Below are 14170 nucleotides of genomic sequence, written 5' to 3' on the forward strand. Positions count from 1 at the left end.
TGAGGGCTTTTAGTTCTAGCCAACTGAACTGTGCAATCTCCTTGAGACTGTGTCTGCATATTGCTAGGACAGAACTTGCCATTCCGTATATGTCCCTTTACAATCATACAAGCTGCTCTGTATTACTGGTTACTTACTAAGGCAGGCTGAGCAGAACCCGTCAGTGTAAATAATATATTCATACTGATCTAGAGCCATAATTTCATTTAAGGGAGAGGATATTCTTGTTCGTACTGCAGAAATGCCAGTGTTTTCAATGTAGAGTCGAATTTATAGTGTACATCTGGTGCAGTGAGACGATTAACCCTTTTATCAATCGTGGATGCAGTGATTTAGCATTTGGAATACTAGCTTTTGTAACAGCCTCTAAGGTTGGTACTGGAGTGACAACAATTATTCGTTTCCCCTGAGCCAGTGCTCTTTCTCTCACTGTTAAAATGTTCTCGGTTGATGCAAAACGCATCTCAGTGTTTGTGTACAAATGAGATTTGTATGCAATTAGTACAGTTTCACCTTCATTGAAGGTGAGGTACGTGTACCCAGATTGACCCGCGATTACATGAATCATCAAATTCGTTGTGTTTACATGTGTGTGTAAGTGTTTGGAAGCTATCATATCAGCTTGTAGGGAACGTAGTATTTCTGTATGTTCCTGTGTTCAATGAACTGAGAAATGAGGTCTGATTAAGTCGTAGAAGGGTTTTACTCTTTCTGCATAATCCAAAATGTATCTTCTGCCAAAATGTAGGAATTCTAGAATGGATTGTACGTTTTTTAGAGTCTTTGGAGGTTGTTGTAATGCACACTTTTCTAAAAGGTTATCTGCCAATCTTTTCCCTTCACTTGAGAGGTCATATCTCAAAAATAGGACATTGAGGTGGGCAATTTTAGATTTTTTGAAGTTAAATCTGTAGCCCTCAGAGGTGAAACCAAAATTATGTTGTTTACCCTGGTCAAGTGATCCAATAATTAATCATCCATCAGATAAATATCATCTACATAGGACAATGCCTCCCCATCAAAATATTGAAGCAACACTGTTACTCTTACTGAGAACAGCCCACTGTTATTCTTATACCCGTGGGGAAGTCAACAGAATTGAATCTGTGAGCCTAGGGCTGAAAATGCTGAAAATGATCTGCTTTCAGGCACTATATTTTGGCAAAAGAATCCTTTTGAGCTATCTAATGTTGTATTTTTTCCGCACAATGTTATTCATTAATGCGGCACTGTGAGAATTTTGTACCGCAAATGTCTTTGTGCATGTGTTCAAATGTCTATAGTCTAAAACTAGAGGATTTGAACTGTCGGGTTTCATTACAGGAAACAACGGATTATTCATGGAAGAGGTGCAATTCTCTATTACACCTTGGTATTCAAGGTGATCTAAGATCTCCCTGACTTGGTTTTGCGTCATGTTTTATTGGGTATTGTTTTGTTGGAGTAGGAGTAGTTTTTACTGGGGTTGCATGGTGAGGTGACTCAGCATCCCACCCTACATGATTGCAGCATAATGCAGGAGCTAATGCTACCACCCACTCCTGCACATTTGAATGTTTCATTGTTTCTGGAACGAGGTCAGACAAGGCCAGTAAAATCACTGTTTCTCCTTTTGGGCAGTCCATAACAAACTCAGACTGCCAATTGTTTTCTGCTAACAGAATGTTGTATCCAAAGAACAGGTTCTCCCAAAAGAGACCTTTAACCTTCCTGGGTATGTCCCCCTTCATGGGGAGCGTTATTATGTGTAACTGGTGTGGGACACTTATCCTAGCATCAGGTGTTCCCACTGTGACATGTTCATTCAACACCGCTGTCATGTAGGAATTGCAAAAAATATTGCGATTCCTACATGTTCCTTATTTGTGATTAGCAAATTGCTAAACGCAAATAAGGAATAACTCCCCATGCAAATAAGGAATAACTCCCCATGCATTCCTATGTGCCTACAGGCCTATAGGAATGAATGGGGAGTTATTCCTTATTTGCGAATAGCAATTTGCTAATCGCAAATAAGGATGTGATTTCAAGGGTGCAGGGGTGTCCAAAGGACACCCTGTAGCACCCCTGAAATGTGAATTTACACTGATGTGCACACACATGTCCAAAGGATGTGTGTGTGTAACATGCAATTTACCACGAGTTTTCGCTATTTACCACGAGGTTTGACTTCGTGGTAAATAGCGGTCCTAAATTGCGAATTCGCAATTTTTAAATGTTTCATGAATAGCATTTAAGGAATCTATAATAGAGATTCCTTAAATGCTAATCCTCGCATATTAGCGAATTCTTTATTAGCGATTTTTGCATTTGGGATGATGAATCCCAAATGCAAAAATTGCACTCGCAAAGGGCCAGATTCTCAGAATCTGGCCCTTTTGCAAGCGCATTTCGCTTGATGAATCTGGCCCTTAGAGCCTATTCCCCGTTCAAAAGCTGAGTCCTCAGTAGCTTGGGCATTTCTTATTTTAAAGCCTACTACTTTCTTCTTTTTGAATTGAGGTTTTGATTTTGGTTTAGCTTCTATTTTATATTAAAGTCTGAACAGCAATGCGTGTCTCTTGACTTTGTTTGCTCTTCTGATCTGTGTTCTGACCGTCCTTTCCCTCTCAGAGTTTTTTGATGTACCCTGAAAGGAACCAGAGGAATGTGTATCAGTATCCTGATACCTGTCAGGTTTTTAATGTCTGAGGTTATATCTCCTTTCGAGGGCTCCTGCTGAGGAGACCCAACCCTCGATTGTGATCTATTTTTTCTATTCTTTTGTTTTTCATTATCCCATTTCGTTTTTGAAGAACAATCCATTACTTGTGGTTTTGCAGCTTTAGCTCCCAAATTATCTCAGCGTACGCATCTTTGTTAATTTTAGGTAGTTCTTGCTTCTGTTGTGCAGGAGTGCATTCCCTCAAGCACTGGAGTATAGCCACCTCTGCTGCCTCCCCTTTTATGTTTGCTAACATAATCGGTGATACCTGGGAAAAATTTCCTAGTAATTTCATCCCCAAGTTCAGAGCAAGTTCTGCTCCATATTCATTTTGTATTTGTCCTAATACTTCTGGTATTACTGCTCTTAAAAGGATATCATGAGTTCTCGTATATATGGCAGCGAAGACTGTACCCCAAGTGGTACAATCCGCTATCAGGGAAGCTATCCCCATTGGCAAGCAGATTAACACTATTCTGTGTTTTTCTTGTGGGCCTGTGTGTGGAAGCACTGCCGCTGACTGTGTAAATTTCAGTGCTATCCAGAATGGCATTTGCTCATGTTTAGTTGGCATTCTTTCATTCAACGATTAGGGACAATAGGCTTTTGGAAAGGTCCAGCGTACGTGCCCTGATATACTACAAGAACTGAGTATGAAGTTCCTCAATGGGTCACAAACCACAGTAAGAGAGCTATGTGATGTCACCTTGGTAGGTTGTCCTCCAAGGAGGAGGGAAATTCCTCCTTTTGGAACTGGGGCCCTCACACACCCAGCAAGCTAGGTGTCATGCTTCATCATAAGGGCCTTCTCCTCGTCGGTCCGGCACAGCAATACTCGACGGGCACGCATAAAGGGGCTCCATACCGGAGATCTTTTGGGCCAAATTCATCAAGCGAAATGCGCTGGCAAAAGGGCCAGATTCTGAGAATCTGGCCCTTTGCGAGTGCAATTTTTGCATTTGGGATTAATCATCCCAAATGCAAAAATCGCTAATAAAGAATTCGCTAATATGCGAGGATTAGCATTTAAGGAATCTCTATTAGAGATTCCTTAAATGCTATTCATGAAACATTTAAAAATTGCGAATTCGCAATTTAGGACCGCTATTTACCACAAAGTCAAACCTCGTGGTAAATAGCGAAAACTTAGAAAAATACATTTTAATGCATTTTTCTAAGTTGCATGTTACACACACACGTCCTTTGGACATGTGTGTGCACAACATCAGTGTAAATTCACATTTCAGGGGTGCTACAGGGTGTCCTTTGGACACCCCTGCACCCTTGAAATCGCATCCTTATTTGCGATTAGCAGATTGCTAATCGCAAATAAGGAATAACTCCCCATTCATTCCTATGGGCCCGTAGGAATGCATGGGGAGTTATTCCTTATTTGTGATTAGCAATTTGCTAATCGCAAATAAGGAACATGTAGGAATCGCAATATTTTTTGCAATTCCTACATGAATCCCGTTTTGCAAGTCCTTAATAGCGATTCCTTATGAAACGCTATTAAAGACTCGCAAAACGGGTCTTTAATGAATCTAGCAGTTTGTTCTTTGTCGATTAGGTGCCATGGGTGTGAGGGGCCTAGTACGTGTAGATGTAATCGTGGATGTGTAAATTAAAACAGGGGAGGGAATCCTCTAAATAAACTTTATTCTGGAAGGATCCCAGCCTGGTTAAAATAAGGATTAGGAGAGGCGACTATCTGGCTGTAATGTATCAAAAAAGCGCTCTACTCCTGGTCGACATGTTTCTCTCCTAGTAGTCAAAATGATCTGTGGCGATTCCTCAGGACCACATGGAAAGAAAACTAGCTACACCTAATGGTGAGGTGAGAATTTACCTACCACTCAGTGGAACTGTAACCGCAGGTGCAGAGGCCAACCTAATGCTTGTAAGATCGCGTCATCAGTTTCAGCGGGATATTAGAAACACGTGTTATTGTGTCTGCTCCAAATAGAAGCCCAGTGGTAGACCTACCGCACACCGCTGCAACCGGGATGGTTTCCCTCCTTCTTGGAGGACAACCTACCAAGGTGACATCACATAGCTCTCTTACTGTGGTTTGTGACCAATTGAGTAACTTCATACTCGTTGCTTGTAGTTGGAATTCTTCCCATGACTGCGTGTCCGATTTCTGTACATTGTTATTATTTCTTTGTGAAGTGGACGTAGGTCTGCAATTGGCAATGTTTCAATGTCTGGATACGGTGTGTAAGCAGCTACGACCGGCCAAGTTGCTCTGTCTCTGCTGAGTGGACTGAGTCTCACTTTTTCTGTGGTATGTGGGAGGTGGCCTTTAAACCAGTTTATATGCTCCTGGTAACTGAGCGGAACTTTGATGTCCTCATATCAACAGTATTTTTCTGGTGTTTCATCCGGAGTGTAAGAATTAAATGTTTTTGTGCATGCGTCTGCAGGTGGGAATTTGACCCATGAATAGAATACCTCGGTCCTAAATGTCTTGTGTGCCTCAATCACAAATGCTATGGTCCCACCTAATGCTGGGACTCCATAGTCTGCTAGTTTTAAAGTAAGTGTATTTCTGACATTTGCTGAAATGTTTATAGCACCTTCCTGCTCTCCTTCTCACGCTGCATTTGCATGTAATGCTGCCACAGCGTTCTCTTTGACAGACAATGTTGAAAGAGTTTCAAGGCAAAGGAGATAAGGTTTTATGCACAATGTAGGGAACCTTAATTCTTCAAGCTAGCTTGAATAAACCTACAGCCAATACATAGGTTGTGCCTACTCAGCTGCAGCAAATTTTCCCTTCCCTCTCCAGACCTCTCTTGGTAGATGTGAGTAGAGTTCTCTGAGATAGCATGACTGAACTACTCAGATTTGACCATTAAATAAAAAGCAAACCAATGTTGTCGGCGCCGCTATGAGCTCCTTTTACCAAGTAGTGAATAGTTTCTAGCAACTATCGAACATGACAACACTAACCCCTCAGGGATTGTGGAAACAATACAGTACCTTTCGCTCGGTCACTCATACTTACTTTGTCTCAAAGAGATACACAGGATGAACGGTGGGGTTGTTTTCAAAAAATGTTTTTATTGAACCAGCGTCATTCTAGTATTAAATACGTGTGCTGCAACAAACATTAGACACAAACAGATATATACGGTTATGAGCACCAATAGAGTAAAGAAAAGGTAGAATTCTACCATAGAGCTAAAAAATGAACATATGCAGCCATATAAATGCTTAACAGTAATAATGTATGCACCTACGATGCAAACCCTAACTAGATGTACCTAAATGTACCTTGAATGTATGTAGGTGTATAGCCAAGAATCTCCTTAAGATAGAGCCAACCCCATTACCTGATGTAGGAGAGCGAAGGACCCCGTATTGGTTTCAAGATGGACACCCCGCAATGGATGTCAGACCACTACGTCCTGGAGTGTCTGCATGCAGGGACCTCAGCGTCTTGTGTCAGTGTGTCTGCATGGAAGTCTTTCTCCTCTGGTTTGCCCAGCCAAGATGTAGAGCTTATACACCCAAAAGCTACTCTCAGGGCTTCTACCTAAAAGTGTACTGTGGGCATGTCAGGGAAGGATGACTACAGAGGTGACCCTTATACAGAAGAAGATGGTAATCCTGCTCTGATGCTGAGAATCCTTATGCATAATGCAGGAGGCTAGTTTTCGGTGAAAACCACAGGACAATCATGTAGCACCTAACTAGGTAAAAGGTCAGTGTCAAAACAAATTATGTCAAACAATGGTAGGACCGATGTAGGTAAAAGGTCGTGTGACTACCTAGGCTTATATTGGGGTGCATTGGGGTTCATAACAAGGGATACCTAAGTGTTGGCACAATCAATGCTGCAGCCCCACTAGTCGCATGTATTTTATTGGCCCTGAGTACAGATGGCACCACTTTATAGGGACTTCTAGGTAAATTAAAATGTGCCAATTAGATGTAAGCCAATTTTCTTATGTTTTAATGAGTCAGCACAAGCACATTAATTCCGATGAGCTGTGGTGACATGCTCAGAGTGCTAATGTCAACAAAAACAAGTTCATCAAAACAGAGGGAGCAAGTACAAATGTTTGGGGGAAGGTCACTCCTAGCCTGACAGATCTAACACAGCCAATGTAATTGATGTAATATTTGAGATATGTGGTCAAACATTCTCGAAGAGGTCATAAGCCTGACTGTGGAATCTAATATAACTCTTTCAGTTACCTGCATGAGCAGGAAAGCAGGTAATCCATTTGGCAGAAAAGACAAAAGGTGGCCTACTTACATTTGATGGAGGACTCACAGCCTGATCTGTATATCCTGCTACCCCTTCTAGATGTCCGAATTTAGAGATGTTTTGAGGAGCATGAGCTGCTACTGCATGTGTTTTTTGCGATCTTATATGCAAACAATAACTTGTCCAAACAAAAGTTTATTAATGAAGAGGATGGAATCACAGCTCACAAGCTGATCCACACTGGAGAACTAGAATGAACCTAGTTCCACCATACTACTCGAAAACCTACGAAAGCTTGGACTAAGTCAACTCCTTACAGGACCGCACCAGACCAACACACCCTGCAGGACACATCCTCAACCCGATTTTCATGCCCTTTGAGGACATGAAAATCACTGCTACCACTCACCTTACTTGATCGACCATTCCATTGTCCATTTCCAAATCAACTTCCCTCACCATACCAAACCTGCCATCACCATCAAGGCCAGATGTAACTGGAGCAGACACACAGAATCAAAATGGTCCCACACTCTGCGCATGAACTAGCCCAACCCCACAAGCAACCTGAATTGTGACATCAAACAACTCGACAAATGGATCTCATACTGCACCAATGCCTGGCACCCCACAAAAACCGAAAGCAAAAAAGAACCAAAAAGTAAGCATGTTGGTACACAGATGGAGTATACAAGCAATGAAACAACACTGCAAGCAACTGGAGAGAAGGTGGAGCCTACATCGCAAATAAGTACAGAAAAACACCTTCAAAGCGGCCCTGAAACACTACAACCAGCAGATCAGAAAAACAAAAAGAAGGCCCTAGCGGAAAGCATAGAACACAGCACCAACAGATGCAAAGATATTTTCAGAATAGTCACAAAATTACCTGCACTAGCCTTGACCACTAGCATCTCTTGTCAGACTTATGCAATGACCTATCAGAATTCTTCAGCAACAAAATTGAAGCCATCTACAACAATTTCAACCCACAGCTAGATCCCACCAAACTTGCTGCCAGCCTGCCAATCAAACACCTGAGAAACAACCTGACACCATGGAAGAGACAGACAAAATCATGCGATCCATCCACTCTGGGGCCCGACAGACCTATGCCCCTAGCATGTCTTCAACATGGGCACCTCCCCAATCAGTAAAGTTCTCACTCATATCCTGAACTCAAACTTTACCATGGCAACATTCCAGGAGACCTGAAAACACGAAGCAGCAAACACACCACTGAAGAAATCTTCAGCTGACCCCGCCCTGCTAGCAAACTACTGCCAGATCTACCTTCTTCCCTACTCAGCCAAGGTAGTGGAGAAAATTACCATCACCTCGACAAACACCACATCCTGGACATTACACAATCAGGCTTTAGAGCCAACCACAGCACTGAAACAGCCCTCAATGCAGTAATTTAAGACAGCAGGACGATGCTCAAATTGAGCGAAACAGTGGCCTCATCCTGCTCACCCTCTCTGTATCCTTCAACGCAGTCTGCCACACTACTCTCATCAGAAGACTTCATGAAGTAGGCCTCCAGGGACCTGCCTTCAACTTGATTTGCTCTTTCCTTGCAGGAAGAACCCAAAGAGTCAACTTGCACCATACAAGATGGAAGCCAAGAACCTCAAATGCAGGATTTCCCAAGGAGCATCTCGCAGCCTGACCCCATTCAGCAGCTACAATACCCCGCTCGCAGACCTCATTGGATCATAAGTCACCAACATACTTTCCTATGCAGACAGCACTCAACTGATTCACTCCCTGCTGGACAAGACCCCCGCAATCAAAAACAACGTTGCCAGATACATATCCACCCTGACAACCTGGATAAGATCCAGCTGCTTAAAGCTCAACACGGACAAGACCGAAGTGGTGATCTTCAGAAAGAAGACCTTTGTATGAGACTACACCTGGTGGCCACCAGACCTCGGGCCCGTATCAATCCCTACCGCTCATGCCAGGAACCTAGAAATCATCCACGATGAGTAACTCAACATGTAAGCCCAGATAAACTCGGTGACCTTCACCTGCTTCCACATCCTGAGGGTGCTACAAAAACCTCCAAGTGCCTCCTGAAAAACACCAGGAAAACAGGAATACAATGCTTTAAACCTATGCTAGCATGTCTTTTATGTCCGAGACCACAGCGTTGACATATTCAAAATTGTGCAGATCTTCTCTGCGTTTGCTTCTATATAGGGTCTCTGGGTGAACTGGGCTAAATCCTGTATATTTCCTTTACACCACAGGGGACGACCCCAGTACTCCTCCAGGTTAGATCCTCAGCTGCAATTTACACCTACTGTATTTTGATATCTAGATATTAACAAGTATCATACACCTGCCGATCTATGTGATGGCAACTTCGGCAGTGCAATTAGAACGCTCTGCTCACAATTAACCTTCTGGTCAACCTTGTCCCTGTCAGTGATTGGCCATGTTGCCCTGGTGAAAATGGTTGTGTTATCCTGCTGTCTTTATTATTTTGCTAACCTATCCCTCCTCCTTCCATGGTCTTTCTTAAGGCAACTGGGCTCCTCAGTGGTTATGTTAATATAGGGATCTGGAAGATGTAGGGCGTCACTTGCTAAACTGAAACTTCTGGTAGATGTGGGAGAGCTGGCTCTCTCAGACTTTGAAAGATACTACTTTGCGGCACAGTTGCAGTGGACAACCCACTGGCTCTCTGGTCATCTCCTTTACAAAACAGGGATTTTACTGACTGTTTATAGGGACGGTCTTTTGAATTATCTTCTGTTCCCCTCTATTCGTCTGACTTCCTATATCACATAGCTTTTTGGGCTGGGATGGGCATGTCTGGACCGGACTAACAAGTTAATGCTTTCACAAAAACCTTTTGCCCCTGATATTCCCCTGCTGGGACTTACTTGCCCATAGGACAATTGCAAATGGGGTCTTTACAACCCTGGCATGCAGTGGGTATTTCAGTTACTGGCGATCTCTATCATTACAATGAGATAACTTCCAGGCCCAATAGACAGATTTTGATCTTCCACCCAGACAGTTCCTTACCTATGGACATATTCTCCACTTCTTTTACACATTATTTAATGACTCCATTGACCCCGGCCCACGAGGAATACCAGGTACTCTACTTAGCAGGAATGTGTGGGGAACAGATTGTGTAGTTTTACAGAGCATTCAGCACCAGTCTGATAGATATTGCCTATCACCTACAACCATTCATGTCTCTGAGTGGACCAGAGTGCTTGAATACCCTCAAAGGGTTTTAGAGGGGCCCAATTGAAATACATCCAATGTAATGTTTTGAATAGGGCCAACCTCACCCAAGCCCGTATTAATAGGATCTTCCCAGGATCTAACCCATGCTATGCTCACTCCCAGATGCGGACCTTCTCCATATGCTTTGGTCCTGCCCCGGTTGCACACATTCTGGTCTCAATTATTGACAGTGATCAGCTGTACAACTAGTCTTTCCATGCATGATTGGCCTGAGGAAGTGCTGTTGGGCCTATGTCGGCGACCTGAGATGGAAAGAACTGCGCTTAAATTCCTAGACTTGGCCCTGTTATTGGAAAAATGTATCATTACTATCCACTGGAAGCTACCAACGACGTCCTCCCTGCTGGTGTGGGCTAGGGTGATGGCCTGTTGTGGTAGTAGGGAAAGTACATTGCTTCACAAGGAGGAGAGGGCAGGTTTGCAAAAGTACTTTATTGCTCAGTCCTGGGATATGCTCCTCAAACAATTTAAAAATATCACCCTGATTCCCAGTGACATTCATAGATATACACTGCATGCTAATGTTGTGAATCTACAGATGTGGTGGGAACATTGGGACACTGGACAGGGGTGATCCAGTACTATTATGGTTCTGTTGTGATGAGACTTAGTAGTCATATATTTCAAGGATGGAGAGCTTAAATGCCCTGATCCGAGCAGCCGACGATAGGGGATGCGGTGGCGTACATGGTATGTTCTGTTTGCTGTTTCTCTGATTTATGATATACCCGAGGGCTTCACCCTCTGGAAAAACTACTGTACATTGCAACTTTGGAATTCTGCTCGCCATATGATGGACAGGGCTTGTGGACTATGAGTCATGTTACTGTTATTCTGAAATGTCTATACCCCTACACCATGCATATAGTGTTGAACCTCAAAAAACATTGGTTTATAAAAAACTTACTTTGTTGTCTTGTAGGCCAGTAATAAAATATGATATAGTTATCAATAGAATCTCATATTTCATCCCATAGTATTAGACACTCATACCCCTAATAGCAGGGTTTCTGTTAGTTAGGGGCCAGCTACCACTATCATGGCTAAGCAGATATCAATGAGGCAGATTCAAATTCTGTTAAGACGGCTCACTGACAGAATATTGTGGTGAAAAATAGTGTAGACAAAAAAATAAATATAAAAAATATCAAGTCAAAAATATTGTGGAAGTAAATTTCATGCAAAACCGGTAAAAATATAGTTTTTTTATATATATATATATTAATAACTTTAAATCATAGATCTACAAACTGTGGGGTGTGATCCCAGGGGGCCAGTGGCTGTATTCCCAGGGGACACAAATGCCTCTGCAAAGACTTGTAAATGAAGATGGTCTGGAAGTGTGACCTTGTTTATTTGTTGCATTTCTAGGCTGTCTGCATTTACAAGCAGCATTTGAACTGTATTAAAAAGCATTGGAACTGTGAAATTAGTGGGGGCTGTGATGAGTGAACATGGTTGGTGAGTTAAAGACATTCTGTAAATATTTCATTGTTTTTTTACGATAAGATAAGTGCATATCAAATAATGCTAACACTTAAATGAAAACTACACGCAAATTATACTAATCAGTGCAAAATGTACTATTTTACATCATTAAATATCAAATGGCTAATGTGATCACTGCAGGTGTCTTTGTGTGTGACCAGAGAATCACATAATTGAATTCTGGTTGGTTAAGTGGAGAATAGTGACTTGTACATATAAAGCACTACGAGATCTCAGCCTGACAGAAACATTTCTGAATATGTAACTCATTATTTTAAAATGTATATGATAGGCTGCAGCAAAATGATTTTTGAAAATAAAACAAGTGCTTCCAATCCGTATATTTTATTAAAACAATCAGATTGCACCTAGTGCCAACATTTGTATGTGTCTATTAAAAGGCGGAAGTGCAGAACTCAGCTGATAACATCTTTACATTACCTCTCAAAAATAATAAATCTTTGTAACCATGAAGCTTAGTGACTCACTCAATAAAAGCATATGCTTGCTCCTAAGCAACCTTTACATTTGGTGATTAATCAATTGAACACCTTCACATTTCTTGCAGGTAGCAGGCACAGTGGTAAGAATGCCTGCTTGTTGTTTAGCTCTTAGTCCCTCCCTTGGCTTCCCTGCACAGAAGACCATAGCCCTCCCTCCCCTACACTTTCAGGCAGAGATGCCTCAGCGTTCACGCAGGCGAAATCTCATGTTTTAACAGTATGGGCACTTTGTACCTTCTTCTCTTCCATTGGCTAGCTCCATAAATGGAGGCTAGCCATTGGAAGAGCGATTAGTCCGTCACTGCCGGAGCAGATTCGTGGGCGTTCCGGCGATTTTTACTCATCCCGCCCCCTTGCGATCATCAAGCGGCGGTGTTTTTTAAATTTTTTTAAAGCTTTGTGTTCGCCATTTTGGAAGTGTCGTTTGCAGGAGTAGGTTGCGCGATGTCCCGCTGTCCGTTCCCGCCCCCCCTCCCACTGTCCGTGAGCCCGTTCCTGCCCCCCCCGCTGCCCGTGTGCCCGTTCCTGCCCCCCTCCCGCTGTCCGTGTGCCCGTTCCTGCCCCCCTGCTGTCTGTGTGCCCGTTCCCGCATCCCCTCCCGCTTTCCGTTCCCGCCCCCACTCCCGCTGTCCGTGTGCCCGTAGGTGCTCGTTTTTTCCTGTCAGTTGTTGTAAAGTCACGCCGTCATTTTCGTAGGTCGGCTTTGCATATTGTTTAGTTGGCTGCATTCCCCTCCCCAATTTCGTGCGTTCTCTCTTTCCATCACTCTGATTGTCTCTGCCTCTCTAAACCTATTCCTCAGCCTCTCTCCCTTTCGATCTTTCTCCACCCATCTCATTAACCCTCTCTTTCTCTCTTGCCAATGCTCTCCCTCTCTTCTTCAGTTCAGACCCTCCTGCTCTCTCTCTCGCTATCTTTTACCCCCTCCCTTGCCCGGCTCTGCGGGCTCTGCGTAGTTCTCTGAGCTCTTGTGTGTGAACCAGTTCTCGGGATGTTTTTTGCTCTCACAATGGCTCCCTCCCTCGGCTTGCATGACGCCCCACTCGCTCCTTTTCTCACGAGTCTTCCTCTTTTTTAACTTTCCTCCTTCCCTCCTATCTCTCCCACCCCTGTAGTTTTCATTTGCTTTCCTTCTATACACACGCATGTCCTCATCTTCCCAGGCTTCCAAGCACTCTTTCTCGCTCCCTTTTAATCCCCCACGCCCCACCGGCTCCCTGCTGCTTTACACCTTCCTCACTCTGTAATGCTCTTGCGCGATATTCTTTTCAGTGCTACCTCTCTGGCCAGCACCCCCTAACTAATTCAAGTTCAAATTAACTTTATTGGCAGGACAAGTTCAATCAGTGTTCCACAGTAAATAGAAGACACTGTACAACCTACGGACACGCTGCTCAAACGCACACTTCTTTTTTTTAGATAGGATTGACACAAGGCCTTCCACGGAAACGGAAGTACAGTAGACGTTCGTGCGATTGTGTTTCACTGGCCAAATCGGTGACAAGAGGTAATATATCTGGCAGCTATTTCTGCCGGTCGTCTGCGTTTTCATTGCCCCTCCTGCGAGCACGCTGTCAAAAGTACTCTCAAAGTAATCACCCCTCTCTCTCTCGCAGGACTCTGTCATGGCACCACCCTTTCCTCTCTCATCTGATTTCCACAGTTACTCTTATCCATTTCTTTTTAGCCCCTTGTCTTCCCGCCCCTACCTTTATACTCAATCTCTCCCCGATGTTACTTATATCCAGTACCACTGAAATTATGCGGCAGAGGAATAATGTGGCAGGGTTGACTAGATTATGCAGCAAGAAAAGGAAAATTATGCGGCACATTTGTGATAGTATTATTTTGTCATTTTTACACTTATTCACATTGTATGGACATAGGCTGCACCTCATTGCTAATAGTTTAATGCCTAAATATAGCAAGAAGCAAAAGAAACGTGGCCAGACAACCTTTGCAAAGGCCCTTCCACTGCGCAGC

This window comes from Lissotriton helveticus, chromosome 6, assembly GCF_964261635.1.
Source record: "Lissotriton helveticus chromosome 6, aLisHel1.1, whole genome shotgun sequence".
Classification (NCBI taxonomy): Eukaryota; Metazoa; Chordata; class Amphibia; order Caudata; family Salamandridae; genus Lissotriton; species Lissotriton helveticus.